The 15,204-nt window shown below is 38.9% G+C and overlaps 1 long non-coding RNA gene across 1 annotated transcript; it reads right to left on the reverse strand.

Moving 5' to 3' along the window:
• Positions 1-280: 280 nt before the first annotated feature.
• Positions 281-950, reverse strand: LOC143419692 (uncharacterized). The gene is made up of 3 exons (XR_013099703.1): positions 853-950; positions 569-723; positions 281-365 (listed from the first exon to the last, which is right to left on the reverse strand). It is a non-coding gene; the product is annotated as an uncharacterized LOC143419692 (long non-coding RNA).
• Positions 951-15,204: the final 14,254 nt, after the last annotated feature.

The raw sequence follows: 15,204 nt of genomic DNA on the forward strand, positions 1-15,204 counted from the left end.
ATTTATTAATATGCAAAACCAATTTTGTCATTTAGACATGTGGTAGATTGTATAAAACATCAAAACATATAAACAAATCTTTACAGAGATTTCAGTTCCTCTAGACTGTTATCGTTTGTGATGACAATTTTGCAGAGTATAGTACATTTGAAAGAAATGTTACAACACTGTATTTGTAACAGCTGTTGTGTTAATGTTGTTTTGATGATAATACCAGTAACTGGCTGACGGCACAAACCTGAGCTTTCAAGGTTCTCCAGGAAGTCTTGGAAGAAGTTGATGATGGCATTTTCTTTGGCATGCCTTGGACTTCCCCTCTCACTCAGCTCAGGCTCAAGGATGCTCATTATGTAATCAGCATCCGGCTAAAGAGATTTGGGGGGGAGGGGGGGTGTCACGTGTTGTGATTTCAAATAAACAATAACAAAGATATTCTTCAATACTCATTAATCTGAGCAACCTAAATAAAGGCTGAAACAAAAAAGTCCTCACAGGGCTATTACTACATCACATGTATTTTTAGAATCTGTTGTAAAAACTAAACTGAAATAAATGAAGACATATTTACCGCTGTATCATCATTCTCATCTATGGGAACAAACAGGTTTGAACAGAGACTTTCGTGCCTTCCAATCACCTCCAGAAGGTTGTAGATCTTCATGCCATTTCTGATTTGCTGTAGCATTGGAAGTCAGACGCACCGTAGCATGCACAACAATTGATCTATTTAGAAAAGCAAACACAGTCATTAGTGAAACTGATGGGGTATGGTGGTCTAAACCAGGGTTTTAACTTACAAAATATTACTTTCAAATGTTTCTGGTTGGTATATTGTCTATTAAAATATACTACCTTATTATACTGTCCCGTTTGTCCAACTTCACAAGTCCTGTGTAACCACGGCTCACAATGTCTTCAGTGAGGTCTGTCAGGTTGTCTGCCACTTCCACCTGAAAACATACAAAAACAAAACAATAAATAATTTCAAGTTTTTGAAATTATGTAACTATACACACAGTATTGGGAAGGTTACTTTTAAAATGTATTCCACTACAGAATACATGCCCCAAACTATATTTTTTAACGTATTCCGTTACGTTACTGAATGAGAGTAACGTATTCTGAATACTTTGGATTACCGTATTTTCACGACCATAAGGCGCACTGTGCTAAAAGGCGCAGTCTCAGTTATGTGTGCCATTACTGTATTTAACACACACGTAAGGCGCACTGGATCATAGGGCGCATACAAGTACCGTATGCGTATTTAAAAATAAAGCGGGAGCAAACCTGAATTCGGTACCTTACTCACATTTCTATTGCCGGTAATCGTCATCATCAACAACACACAAGCATACAAGTGTGCATATTTAAAAATAAAGCAGGAGCAAAACTGAGTTTGGTACTCACATTTTTATCATCAATCAAACCCATGGAAGTCCTCATCCTCTGTGTCTGAATTGAACAGCTGCGCTAAATCTCCATCAAACATGCCAGGTTCACTGTCTTCACCGTCAGAGTCACTTTCCGTGCCGTGCGGCTCCTCGGAAACGATGCCGGCTTTTGCGAAAGCTCGAACAACAGTGCCAGCAGACATGTTAGCCCAAGCATCTACAATCCATTGGCAAATTGTGGCGTAACTCGCCCGGCGCTGCCTTCCACTCTTAGTGAAACTGTGGTCTCCACCGGTCATCCATCGCTCCCAGGCCGCTCGCAGCCTTACTTTGAACGGGCGGTTCACACCGATGTCCAGCGGTTGGAGTTCCTTTGTCAGGCCTCCCGGAATGACAGCGAGCTCACAGTGCATTTGTTGCACTAGTTTTTTCACATCGGCTGTGAGATGCATAGAGTCACAGATCAACAGCGATGGTGATGCGTGGAAAAAACCACCTGGTCTCCTTACATACACCTCCCTCAGCCACTCTTTCATCATTTCCTCATCCATCCAGCCCTTTTCATTTGCCTTAATGATGATTCCTGCTGGAAACTTCTCTTTAGGCAAAGTCTTTCGCTTAAAAATCACCATAGGCGGCAGTTTCTGTCCATTAGCATGGCAGCCAAGCACAACAGTAAAAGAAGACTTTTCATACCCCGTTGTGCGTATCGCTACCGTGCTGGTCCCCTTCTTCTCCACAGTGTGACTCACCGGGATGTCAAAAGTGAGCGGGACCTCGTCCATGTTAGTGATGTAGCTGGGCTGGATGTTTTTGTCGCCGATGTGTTTGCTGCAGTAGGAGCGGAAGATGGCCAGCTTTTCCTTATAATCCGCTGGAAGTTGCTGCGCTACCGTAGTCCTGGTCCGGATGGAAAAATGGCACTGTGTCATAAAAAGTGAAAGTGAAACTGCTTTTAGCCGAATGGTGACCGTCGAAACGCTTCTCCCGCTCGCTCTTTGCTCGATGATCCACCGCTCGAGTCTTTCCTCCAACTCGAGCCACCTCGCCTTATGTCCGCGGAAACTCAGCTGCGTTTTCTTGACCTGCCGGAGCTTGTTTTCTAGCTTCCTCCATTTGCGAACCATCGATTCGTTAATCTTAAATTCTCTCGCCGCTGCTCGATTTCCATGTTCCTCCGCGTAGCTGATGGCCTTCAGTTTAAACTGTGCTTCGTAAGCGTGTCTCTTTGCCATTTTCAGAGTTGTTAAAACAACGATGTCTTGCATAATGCACATACCTGTTCTTTTATACAGGTATGTGCGATTGTCCCGGTATATACGATCAACGCCCACACTTCACCCTTTAACGTTCTCATGGTGTTCTCTACTACGTTCTCCTTACAACACATAGGGCGCACCGCGCTATAGGGCGCGCCGCACTTTTTGAAGAAAATCTAAGGCTTTTAAGTGCGCCTTATGGTCGTGAAAATACGGTACTTAATATATTATCATGCTTTTTACAACTACACGAATGTACTATTACTATTACTGAAGGTCTGCGGCTCCGAACCATAGTAAAGGGACCTCTGGCTAGTATGTCGGGTTCGTGTCGGGCTCGTAGCCAAAAACTAGCTTTACTTTGTTGTCTGGGTCAAATTTGCTAGTGAGAGACAGAGAGAGGCGTTGAAAGGCTGCTGCAAAGGAACTTATTGTTTCGGAGGAAAACACGAACACAGTGTACAGTCGTGTCTTAATGGCTTACTTACAACTGGGCTTGTTAGGCACTCTTTTTGGCTGCAGTGGTTATTATTATATTTACATGCTTCCAGCTCCCATTTCTGCTTGATGATAACTCGTACTTTTCCACTCAACAATAGGCTAATTTTACCACAACTTCACCAGATTTAGCTAATAAAAACTACACATATGTCCAGTTGAGTGAAATAGCAAAGAAAGACGAAGGAAAATGATTACTTACCTGCGGTTTAGAGGGTCCACTTGAACTTGATGCAGCCATTATTGAAATCTTGCTACAGTTATTGTCTGCACAGTTGCTACTCTGGGTTTCTGTGTTTATTAAACACGAGCTGTACAAACAGCCCAGTGGTAAAACTTTCACAAGCTGTTGCCAGTCTTTGAAAAATTCAGAGTGCCTACACAGAGGAACTTGTAGTGAAGATCTATAGTGAGTAGCAAAGTCTGAAATATCTCAAGAGATCTGACCTCAGATCATGTTTTGATGCACATACTGCTGCACATAGTATCGCAAGATATGTGAGTGAAAATTCCTTTTTATTTGTGTTTGTATCGCTTGTGTTCAAATCAATCCATTTTCCTTGACTTTGCAGCAAAATGCCCGTTAAGTCTAAGGCTGCATTTACACTGCAGGTCTTAATGCTCAATTCTGATTTTTTGATCAAATCAGATTTTTTTTGTCTCCTTGTTCCCACTACAAATAAAATGTGACAGCAAACGCTTTAGTGCGAACCCTCAAAGCAGCCCGCATGCGCAAAAGAAGACGTCACAAACAACGCGCTCTGTTTAGACCCAGAGCAAACAGTATTGTTTGACTGATGGCCCTTAATATAAAGACTTGTTTTGGACTTTACGTTTCCAAATTTTGCTTTAAGTTATAAAGTTATTTTGTTATTTACATATGGCCTAATAATTATCCTTATTGCTGTTTTAGAGAGAAGCGGTGCTTCAAAGGATAGTTGCAGATTTCTGTCAGAATCTGCAGATTATACAGTACAAATAAAACGTTCACGTTTCTCCAACGCTGTCTTCCCAACAGTTTCACTAACATCTACATGGGATGGCCAGGAAGCGTTCGCGATGTCTTATTGGGCGCTTCTCCAGCTCTGATAATTGGCGTCTGTCTTGTGTCAGTGACGTAAAAGACGGATTTAATGCGACATAACCATTCAAACAGCAGTTGCTTTTTAAAACATCAGGTACGTATCGGATTCAGTACCACATACAAAAGTGACCCAGATCGGATTTGAAAATATATGCGATATGGGTTGCATAGGGTCAAAAAAGTCTGATTTGATGCGTTTTCGCCTGCAAGTGTCTGCAAGTGTGAGTGTGCACACTTGGCTTGTATGTCCCTCCCCAACCTTTCTCTATTTGAATACTCATCTCCTCATAAACTCTTTTAAAACACATTTTAAAATGATTTCGTCCCTATACATAACTTTTTAATGCCCAACAACCTAAGCATTTATAGGGCTAGAGGGCAAGGCAAATAACAGTCTGAGAAAAGTGGAAAGGGTGGTGTGGCTAAATTTTATATTTAAAAAAAGAGACAAAAACAACAATGGGTAAAGTCAAAATACAAGGAGCTAGTGGAATAATTGGTCTACTATTTAGCTTTAGTTAACAATTACATCACCCTACTATAGTCACTGTCCTTTCTCCAACTGTCTCCAAACTCTGGTACAAGATAAAGTACTACTCCTATGAAGAACAGAGAGGACATAACCATAGACCACACAAATGATGGAGGGAAGAGGACATTGAGACTAATACCACATGTTGACAAGATAAAGAAAAATAGGGAGGGACTGATGGAGGAAGTAAGAGAGGCAGGGTGAGGAAGCTTGTGACTGGGTCAAGTCTGTCCCCACAGGCTTATGTGACTTACCAGCAGTGCAAGTTCAGCACAGTTCAAGGTTGGACTGACTTTTATTTGAGGAAGAAAAGTGAAACTTTGCTTATTCAGAGACATGGTGCTCTTAGAAAATGCATTTAATTTTACTTTTACATTTTATGTCTATATTATAAAGATATAATCTCCTAAATACCAAAGTTAGACTTCTTTATACCACTGATCCCTAATGCAAAAAAGAGAGTATTTTATTTTTAAATATTTACGTATCTCTTTTGTGTTAATGGTTATAAATGTTCTGTAAATGTAATCAATGAACTGGAAATCATTTAGGGCAAACATGTAAAAGGACAGCATTCATACTGTCTGCCCTCTGCACGGAGAATGTGAAATTAGCGCATTATTTACTTTGATGCTTAAGGGGTAAACTACTACATTATTTATTCAGATGCACTGAGAGAGTTTCACTCACAGCAAATATTTGTATATGTAACTGTGTGTGTGTGTATGTAATAGCTTATATTCACCTGTGGAAATGAATGGAGACATTTAATATTAATAAATGCCGTAGGCTATTGCTGTTCCTTGTTCTTTTGTGTGCTTATATTCTGTACCCTGTGTGTGGATACATGGGTGTGCAAAGTAATGAATAATAAAGTAGATGTTTGTAATCATTACTAAAAGAAATGGCTTAATGCATATCAACAATTTTGTGAATGTGGCTGCTAAAATATGATAAAACTGGGACTTTGTGCCTCAGAATAAAAACAGACTAATTACATAGAAATCATGTCACCCGTAAAATCAGTGTGGATTGTGTTTGTGTGAACAGCTGTGAACTGGTCATCACAGTGACAGAAGATTCCAGAATCCAAAACAAGAGAAAATTATTTTGGCATAAATTTGTAATCAGATTAACATTTTAATAATTATCAGGCCGCCTGTGACAACAAAGATAAACAATAGATGTTAATATATTTGGCAGGCAGATGAATAGGAGTAGCCTGATTGCATTCAAGCCAGTGGTCACTGTGAAAGTAAGACAACGGTTTGTTTCAGCCCAAGATGAAGACTGCTGCTCAAGGCTCCGCGAGATACATTTCCCGCTTCGACAAAAACAGAATGAAAGTCTGAAATTGGTGTTTCTCTCTTTTTGTCATTCCATCCTCCTCAGTGTTGGGAAGGTTACTTTTAAAATGTATTCCATTACAGAATACAGAATACATGCCCCAAAATGTATTCTGTAACGTATTCCGTTACGTTACTCAATGACAGTATTCTGAATACTTTGGATTACTTAATATATTATCATGCTTTTTACAACAACGTGAATGTACTATTGCTGTGTGATTTATTACTATTACTGAAGGTCCGCGACTCCGAACTGTAGTAAAGGGACCTCTGACTAATACGGCGGGGTCCCTGTCGGCTCGTAGCCGAAAAATAGCTTTACCTTGTTGTGTGGGTCAACTTTTCTTGACAGAGAGATGCGTTGAAAGGCTGCTCCAACGGAACTTATTGTTTTCGGAGGAAAACACGAACACGGTGTACAGTCGAGTCTTAATAGCTTACTTACAACTGGGCTCGTCAGGCACTCTTCTTGGCTGCAGTGGTTATTATTATATTTACATGCTTCCAGCTCCCGTTTTTGCTCGATGACAACTCGTACCTTTCCACTCCCTTTTTTCTCCCTCCTCGCGCTCACAGACCCATAACGTGTAAGGCAGTCCATTCTCCCTGCAGCACGGACTACACTGCCCATGATGCTACACTCTTTAGAGCTATGCTTGTAGCATTCAGCCTGTTAGCTTAGCACAACAACAACAACAACAACGAAAAGGCGCTCTCTCACCCAGGAAACACACAGTCGCAGAGAGAGAGCGTCGCCCTGTAACCATGGCAACCGTAACGCTGCCGCCTGGAACAACAGAACGTAGCTGTCAAACAAAACCCAAACAGTCCTGACCCGCCGCAATATCAAACAGGAAAGTACCGCAGTGTAATCCATTTATTTCAACAAAGTAACTGTATTCTGAATACCACCTTTTTAAACGGTAACTGTAACGGAATACAGTTGCTCATATTTTGTATTTTAAATACGTAACGGCGGTACATGTATTCCGTTACTCCCCAACACTGATCCTCCTCCTTAATTCTAATTTATCACCAAGGATTACATGTAAATGCACAGGCAGCAGATCGTCGTGGAAATTAAACAACTGCTCTGTGTAACTCTCCACAAGCAACTTACGGAATTTCCACAGCTTCTACGACAGGATTAACAGAGGAAAAAAAAAAAAAGGATTAACAGAGGAAATTATAGCCAGTAAATTACTATTAAAAAAAGTTTCAAAAGCATGCTAAATATCTCAGACGCTGTATAGAAACCTCTTAGGATAAAAGACAGGCTTATGGCGGTAACAATCAAGCATTTTTAATAACTGAGATATTTTGGATGTTGGCTTTGAGTAAGAAATTTAATGGCACTATGGCGGTTGATAACAGCATCACCATACTACCACACCATACACCATATTAGACTGTTTACAATGATTTATACATATTAGATAGTATACAAAATTAGAAAGAAAAACTAAAAATGTTAGCTTTTATCACCAGAGTTTATAACTTTTAAATTATTTGACAAGGTTATTGTACTATGGTCAACTAATGTACCTAAAGAAAATAGTTTTACACCACAAAGCCCGATGGTTGTAAACTTATGTAGATAGGGCAAGTTGGATATATGTTTCAGACTGTAGTTTATCAGTGAAACAAATTTTATGGAGTCCTGAATCTTCCATATTTATCAACTGTTGCATTAAGAGTACCAAGAAATATGAGCTCTATGTCAAAAATGTTTTCATCTGTGTTTTATAAGTTTTCCTCCCAGGCTTCAGTCAATATAACCTTAGTGGCAAATTAAGGCGGATTGTAGCTTGAAAGCCAGGCTGCACCCAAGAGTCAGCAAAACACGTTGCTGTGCAACCTTCTACTGACTATTTTCTCTGAGCACACTGTAATAACTTAAAGCAACTCTAATAGGTGTGTACACATGTTGAGCAGCTCCTCTCATCTCTCATCCAGATATTGGCAGCTTGACAGGGAAAGGAGACCATTTGGTGGGAGGAAAAAGTCAAACTGAATAACCTGGAATGAATGAAGAAAAAAAGGAAAAGGAAAGCATGCTCTTATAATTTCTGGTCTTCAAACTAGCCAATTGATAATCAAAAGTTCATTGTTTTATAGGAAGTCCTCTTCATCTCTTAGATGAATAAATTCAGAATATGAACACTTTGCTGGCTGGAGGTAAATTCTATCCTAAATAATAACTACTTTGTTTACCTGTGTAAAGTAATGGCAGGAAGTGTGTCAGAGACCCTGTGGAACACTGTGAAGGTGCTCATTTTTACATTTAGTGGAGATTTATTGTTGGGTATCGAGTCATGAAACAACCTTAGCAACACAGCTGCTGTACCCATCTGCTTCACTTGCTCAACACACACACAAACACACACACACACACACACACACACACACACACACACACACACACACACAGAAATCCAATAAATGTACAGTACATGAATCCATGTTGTTGCTCTAAATGTCATAGACACTTAGAACATTTACTCAGAGCAAATTAGTCTTAGATATTAGGTATCGTCCAGGTTTTTTCCCGCAAACACATAGAAAAGAAAAAGTGTGACATGGAAATGGAACAGTCTGTATATGTGACAGTTCCAAGGATATAATAAAATGTCCATTTTTATGTAAAGACTTCAGCTTGTGCATTTGAGAACGTAAGGAGTGCAAAGAATTGGCAAACCACATTAAAGATTGATAACGCAAAATGATCCACAAGAATATTCATGCATCTAAATTTTTGTCACACATAAAAACTCAAATGTCTAAACTTTCACACTCATAATTAAGCAAAACTAAATGTCAGCCTCAAGGCAACAACAGGGCCACAAGGCACACACGTGAACGTGCAATGTAGAACATCTGCAAGGATGCATATTTTACACCTTGAATAAAACAAAAACATAGTGAGTTTATACTAACTAACCTTCTTCTTGCTTCTGTCTTAATACTCTTTTACACTCGTTCTCTCTCCTTCTGTCTGGACTTTACCTTATGTTTCTCTCACCAGACATATTGATCCAACATTCAGCCCCTTTCCTTTAACTCTGCCTTTCCCTTGATGTAATCTCAGTACTGCCAGCATGATGATAGCCTTGGTTGGAGGGCAGTGAGGAGGGGGTTGTATTTCACTGGTATTTTTTGTGTTGTTTTGTTTTGCTTTATTCATTCATTCTATTCTATCTTCCTTTGTCCTCTCTTTTGTTTCTTGCTTCTCTATTTGTGTATGTATGTCTTTATTTCTCCATTGAGAGACTCACTCCAGAGAGTGCTTTGTCTTCCCCCTTAGCCTTTATTTCATTGCACTGTATTTGGCACAAGTAACAATACTTCATTGCCAAGGAATAATAGTGAATGCCTCTTGCTATTGCTCTCTGTATCTCGCTCTCTCTGAACAACTCAATTTCAAATTTAATTTTCAGTTGTGCTTTAAATGGACTGCTAGTAGCACTGCCAAAGCAATTAGATGATAATAACAAAAATAAAAACATTATTTTTTTAACCTTTAAAAAAGGGCAGTCTTATTGCATCATTAGTCTGACCAGGAAAAGCAGATGGCGAGAACAGAAGATAAAAATGGAGATGGGAGTTACACTGCAATTTTGAGGTTAATTTAAAACTTTCCACTTATTTTTTTAAGTAATGAATTTATTTTTTATTCACTCACTTATTTATTTTTTGTTCATTTGGCACTAACCAGAAATTTTAACTGTGACTTAAAGCAAATTGGAATGTAGTTAAGTGAACAAAGACAGTTTTAAAAAAAACTATTATGAAGTAAGCCAGCACATACCAATGCTACACTCGCTACACATAGATACAGCAAAAGTATCTAGTGTTGAGTATATTTAATATTTGCTAAATTAGACGATGCTGTGATATGAAATGAAATGAGATGATGAAATGGTTTTATAAGGTGTTATAGGTGTTATAAGGCACCTAAATGCTAAAAAAAAAAAAAGTTTTTAGCAAAATTTAAAAAAAAACTTAATTTTAGGTAGTGGTTGCTAGGCAGTTTTGTTCATTGTTTTAAATCTATCATTTAACTGTCGTTAAATGAAAATGATACAATGGATTTCTGTCTTTATTTTTTTAACTTTCTTTTGAAACTAGTTATATAAAATGTTAGTTTCTCCTTGAAAAGCATTTTAAATGTCAGGCAAAGTATAGAAAAAAAAAACCCAAAATCTATAGATATAAGTGCCATCTTATACCTTATAGCCAGTGTTGGGAAGGTTACTTTTAAAATGTATTCCACTACAGATTACAGAATACAAGTCTCAAAATGTATTTTGTAGCATGTTACGTTACTCAATGAGAGTAACGTATTCTGAATACTTTGGATTACTTAATATATTATCATGCTTTTATACAACTACATGAATGTATTATTGCTGTGTGAATTATTACTATTACTGAAGGTTACTCGCCATACCAATAGCAACTAGATGTTTAAATCTTAATATAAAATGAGTAACAGTAGGATGGACATTAGGCAAGGCTGCACTTTTTGCAGTCATCTCGTATAGAAGACTATTCCGCGCCTATATAAAACAGGTCCGCGGCTCCGACCCGTAGTAAAGGGACCTCTGGATAATACGGGTTCGTAGCCGATTGTCTGGGTCAAGTTTGCTTGCGAGAGACAGAGAGAGGCGTTGAAAGGCTGCTTCAGCAGAACTTATTGTTTCGGAGGAAAACACGAAAACAGTGTACAGTCAAGTCTTAATAGCTTACTTACAACTGGGCTCGTCAGGCACTCTTTTTGTCTGCAGTGGTTATTATTATATTTACATGCTTCCAGCTCCCGTTTCATGTCGGTGACATCTCGTACTTTTCCACTCCCCTTTTCTCCCTCCTCGCGCTCACAGACACATAACGGGTATAGCAGTCCATTCTCCCTGCAGCACGGACTACACTGCTGCAGGGAGTGTAGTCCAACACTGCTTATAGCCATCTCCGTAGGGTTTTGGCATTCTTAGTAATTAGTGAAATTTGAAGAATTGCAATTAAAATTGTACATAAAACTGAAAGTAAATTTTTTTTAAAAAGTCCTTTAAAACAGCTTGTTTGAAATGGGTGTGAATCATAATGGTTGGATCGATGGTTCTACCACTACTTCTGCCCCCTGCTGCCATTTTAACCTGAAAACTCTGAATACCCTTACTTCACTTCAGCAGGGTGGAATATCCAGCCATTTTTTTTTTTTAAATTTTCCAATTCAGGGTCACAGGAGCACTTGAGCCAATCCCACTGGGAGAGGTGTGCGGTACACCCTGGACATGTTGCCAGTTTATCACAGGCCTAACTAAGACAGACAACCAATTATTCCTCACCTATTGGACTGTTGTAGGAAGAAAGAATGGATACCCAGAATGCAGGACTATACGAACTTCTTCATTAAGTCCCTACTAGTAGGGCCGTTAAACTGTAGCATTTAAAATGGAGTTGATAAAATAATAAATGTCACAGTGAAATATGACAGCCTACTATAGTAAGTCATATGAGATGTGATGGAATATGGTAAATAAGTTCAGAATTTACTTGTTTTTCTCTAACACTTAAAACACCCCCTCCCTCAGACATACAAGTCCATACTGAAGCATAAATTGATCATACTCCTTGATATACTGTATGCGCACAGAATAAAATGTAATGATCATGTCTGTGTAGGTTCTCAGTCATTAAGGTCAGGGTAGTCTTGAGTATTTGAAAAGATAGCAACTCGAATTCTTTAGTTTTATGAAGATGTTACACCTTTCTTCTAACATGCTTCTTCAGTTCGAAAAACAACTGATAAAGATTTCTGATATTTAACCATTCAAGGTGTGAAATATAGATGTGGGTCATTACCAGGACAGAGCGTGAAACTTCTCTAATGCATATTTTATGATACAGTAATTGTGTCTGTTTGTGCATATATTTCCCCATGGACAGCATATGGAGAGGGGTTTTTAGCTACAGGTTGATTTTTACAACAAACCTGCCACATAAAGGACAACAATGTTGCTCTGTCCATCTGTTTTTTTCCATGGTTGGTGTCTGAGGTTCTTGTGCATCTTTGGCAATTTTCTGACAGTCCAGTTAGAATGACCACTCTTTAAGTGCTTTAAATGTCTCTGTATTCCTTATCTAAAGTATGTATGGTGTCTGGGACTATTCAATCCAGGTCTCCCACATATTTTAAAACTGTTCACACTTTAGTTGCAAACCAAAGTCAGTTAGTTGCACATTAGCAGTGATGATACTTGCAACTTAACCTGGATATTGAGTCAGACTGTTCTACTGTGCAATTCGCTGCCTCAGGTTGTCTTTCTCATGTGTCATACTCAGTGACAGTGGCTGCCTTAGCCTTCTGAAGCTTTTGGACCCTTATCAGACAGGCCTGCCAGTGGGTGTTATAATCAACAGTTGTGTCTTCAGATGTAATTTTGCATTTTCTATCCTTCAGCTAAACTTTGAAATGTTTTTTTCTGCACTTAAGCTGACCGCTGACATTATTTTAATACAGAGACAGGATCCATAAAGACAGCCAATCCTGAGGCATGCTGATAGCAGGCCCAAGTCAGCTGCTACGTGACTGTCCCTTAAAGTATACTGCAGTATAAACTATACTGCAATCACTTTGTGCAAATATGGACCTCTGCTTTTAGAATGTTTTATTTGTTTTTATCATGAAAAAATATTCGCAAAGATTACTCTTAGAACAAAATGCAGGGAATCATAGAATTCTTCTGGATAGAGTTATGAAAATGAATAGTAAGAGTCCTAGTTTCCCTAGTAAACCTTATTTATATTACAGCGTGTTTGCAGATACTTTACATTTCTTTTTCCCTGCAATGAATTACAATTATAGAAAAAGTAATAAGGAGAATGTGTCATGGTCCTCAGTCTTTTGTGTTTCTTTATGCTTTTTGTTTATTCTGAGTATGTATTCTATATGTATGATTTGCCATTTGTTAGGTTTCTGTTCTGTGCCTGCCCTGGTCCCACTTCTGTGTTCTGTCTGTCTATGGTGTCACACTGTCTGTTTGTGAACCTGTCTGCTTAGTTCAGTGCCTTGTCTGGTGCTCTGTGTCTGAGTTTCCTGTTTTATTCTGAAGGTCCCCATCTCATGTGAGTGTGTTCAGTTTACGTTTCCCCTGTCCCGTCGGCTCTGACTTCTCCCAGGTGTGTTGCCCGCCTGTCTCTCATCCCCTGATTACTGCTGTGTGTATTTAAGCCCTGTGTGTTCTCCTGCCTGTTGCTGGTTTGTCATCTGCATTGTTCACCCTGTTTGGTATCTCAGGTTTGTTATTTAGTTTTCCCAGTTTAGGTTGCTTTAGTTTTGCCACTACACCACTTTATAAACAAACATCACTAGCATTATCATCTACTGCCTGCATTTTGTGTCCTTTCTCCCTCCACCACCACACGCTCGTCTCGGCAGCCGTGACAGAATGAGCCTTTCTAATTAGAGCCTCTGTCAATTATAGATATGCACAAGCCTGTATGTTTATGATAAAATGATATTTGAGGAAAAATTATAAAAATCTTAGTTTTTCTTAAGTCAGAGAAGGGAAATAAAAGGCATAGCAATAAACAAATTAAGAGCTGATTGAAGTCTTCTCTTAAACAGGCCAATTATCAAGCATCTGACAAAGATTTTACATCACCTGATGATAAAGATGGGAAAGGTCATCTATCACATTCACGATCCACCCTGTTTATGTGTTCTTGAACAAAACATCACTTCTTTATGACTACTATAGGTGCTTTTCCTATCACTGCTATAAACTCCAAATTCTACCTGAAGTTCTCTGCAGTGTTGCTGCCATTCTCAGTGTCCTTGGTAAGTGCTTTGATTCAGTCCATTGTAAAACATACACAACAGGACATATGTCTCCTGCTCCTGTTTTTGTGACCCAACGTATCTGTCTGCCCTTCACTTCTGCATTTCATCTCCTGATCAGCTCTTGTGACCTGCTGCCTGCCTCTGCAGCTGGATCCTATAACCTAATTAGTTTCTGTGGACACTGCTTTTTCTAAACTGATACTGTGTATATGTGGCTCCCATTGCCAGTTTAGCTTCATATGCCTTTGTCATTGTCTGCATAATATCTCTTTGGCTTTGATTAACTGGCAGTGTGCCTGTGCACTGCAAGCATATTCATGTTCAACCTTAGGGTCTGCATTTGCATCAGACACAGCTTGTATTACTTTTAGGTCATTGTTCATTTGCTCTTGAAAGTGAACTGGAAACACTTGTCTTGTTGGGCTTTCTTCTTTCCTTTTCACATGTGGTGGCCCAACAAGCATCAGGTTGATGTCCAAAACCAACAGTCTAACCCTATATGTGTTTAGTACTACAATTCGTAAGATGGCCAGGCCACAGAGGCTCTTGTTTGGCAGTATTTATTTTTAAAAATCAGTTTGAACATGTTTGTGGTTTGCATGAAGTGCATGCTGTAAAACAAAATCACTTCCACATACAAAATGCAGTACAACATTTGTGTCGTGATACTATGAACAATAGGCATGGGAATATTAAACAATGACACACTGTACTTGTTCTCAAAAGAAGAAAGGTTCATTTTTTTACATTGCATTTTGTACAAGTAATGTCCCTTTTGGCTTGAATATAGCATATCATCTTCTAATAGTTTTCCAACACTTGTCCACCCAAAACCATAATGGATGATATTTATAATCCTGAGAAACCAGACAAATTTTCTTTACAGAAACTGCACCCTTACTACTTGCTTCCTCTTAATTTGTAGCTCCTCTGGAACTGTGTCCTTTCTATTCCTCCCCATTTCTCACCCTCTCACTTTACCCCAAGTGTTTCATTCTTTCCACCCTGCTGTTTTTGTTTGTTGTTCATATTTCCGCCAGTTTCAGCCTGACACCTCAAGGCTCTCTTGCTGTTATATCTTGTAAGTGTTTAAACAAAGAATGATAAAACAATGAGCATGCTTTCTCTTTTTTTCTTTTGAAATAAGTCCCACAGATGGCTTACAGGCTTTCTTCAAAGCAAGAGAATTTATTATTGTGAAAGCCTTATGTGGCACTTAAAATGATGAAGAGATGAATTGAG

This window comes from Maylandia zebra, linkage group LG7 (genome assembly GCF_041146795.1).
Source record: "Maylandia zebra isolate NMK-2024a linkage group LG7, Mzebra_GT3a, whole genome shotgun sequence".
Taxonomy (NCBI): Eukaryota; Metazoa; Chordata; class Actinopteri; order Cichliformes; family Cichlidae; genus Maylandia; species Maylandia zebra.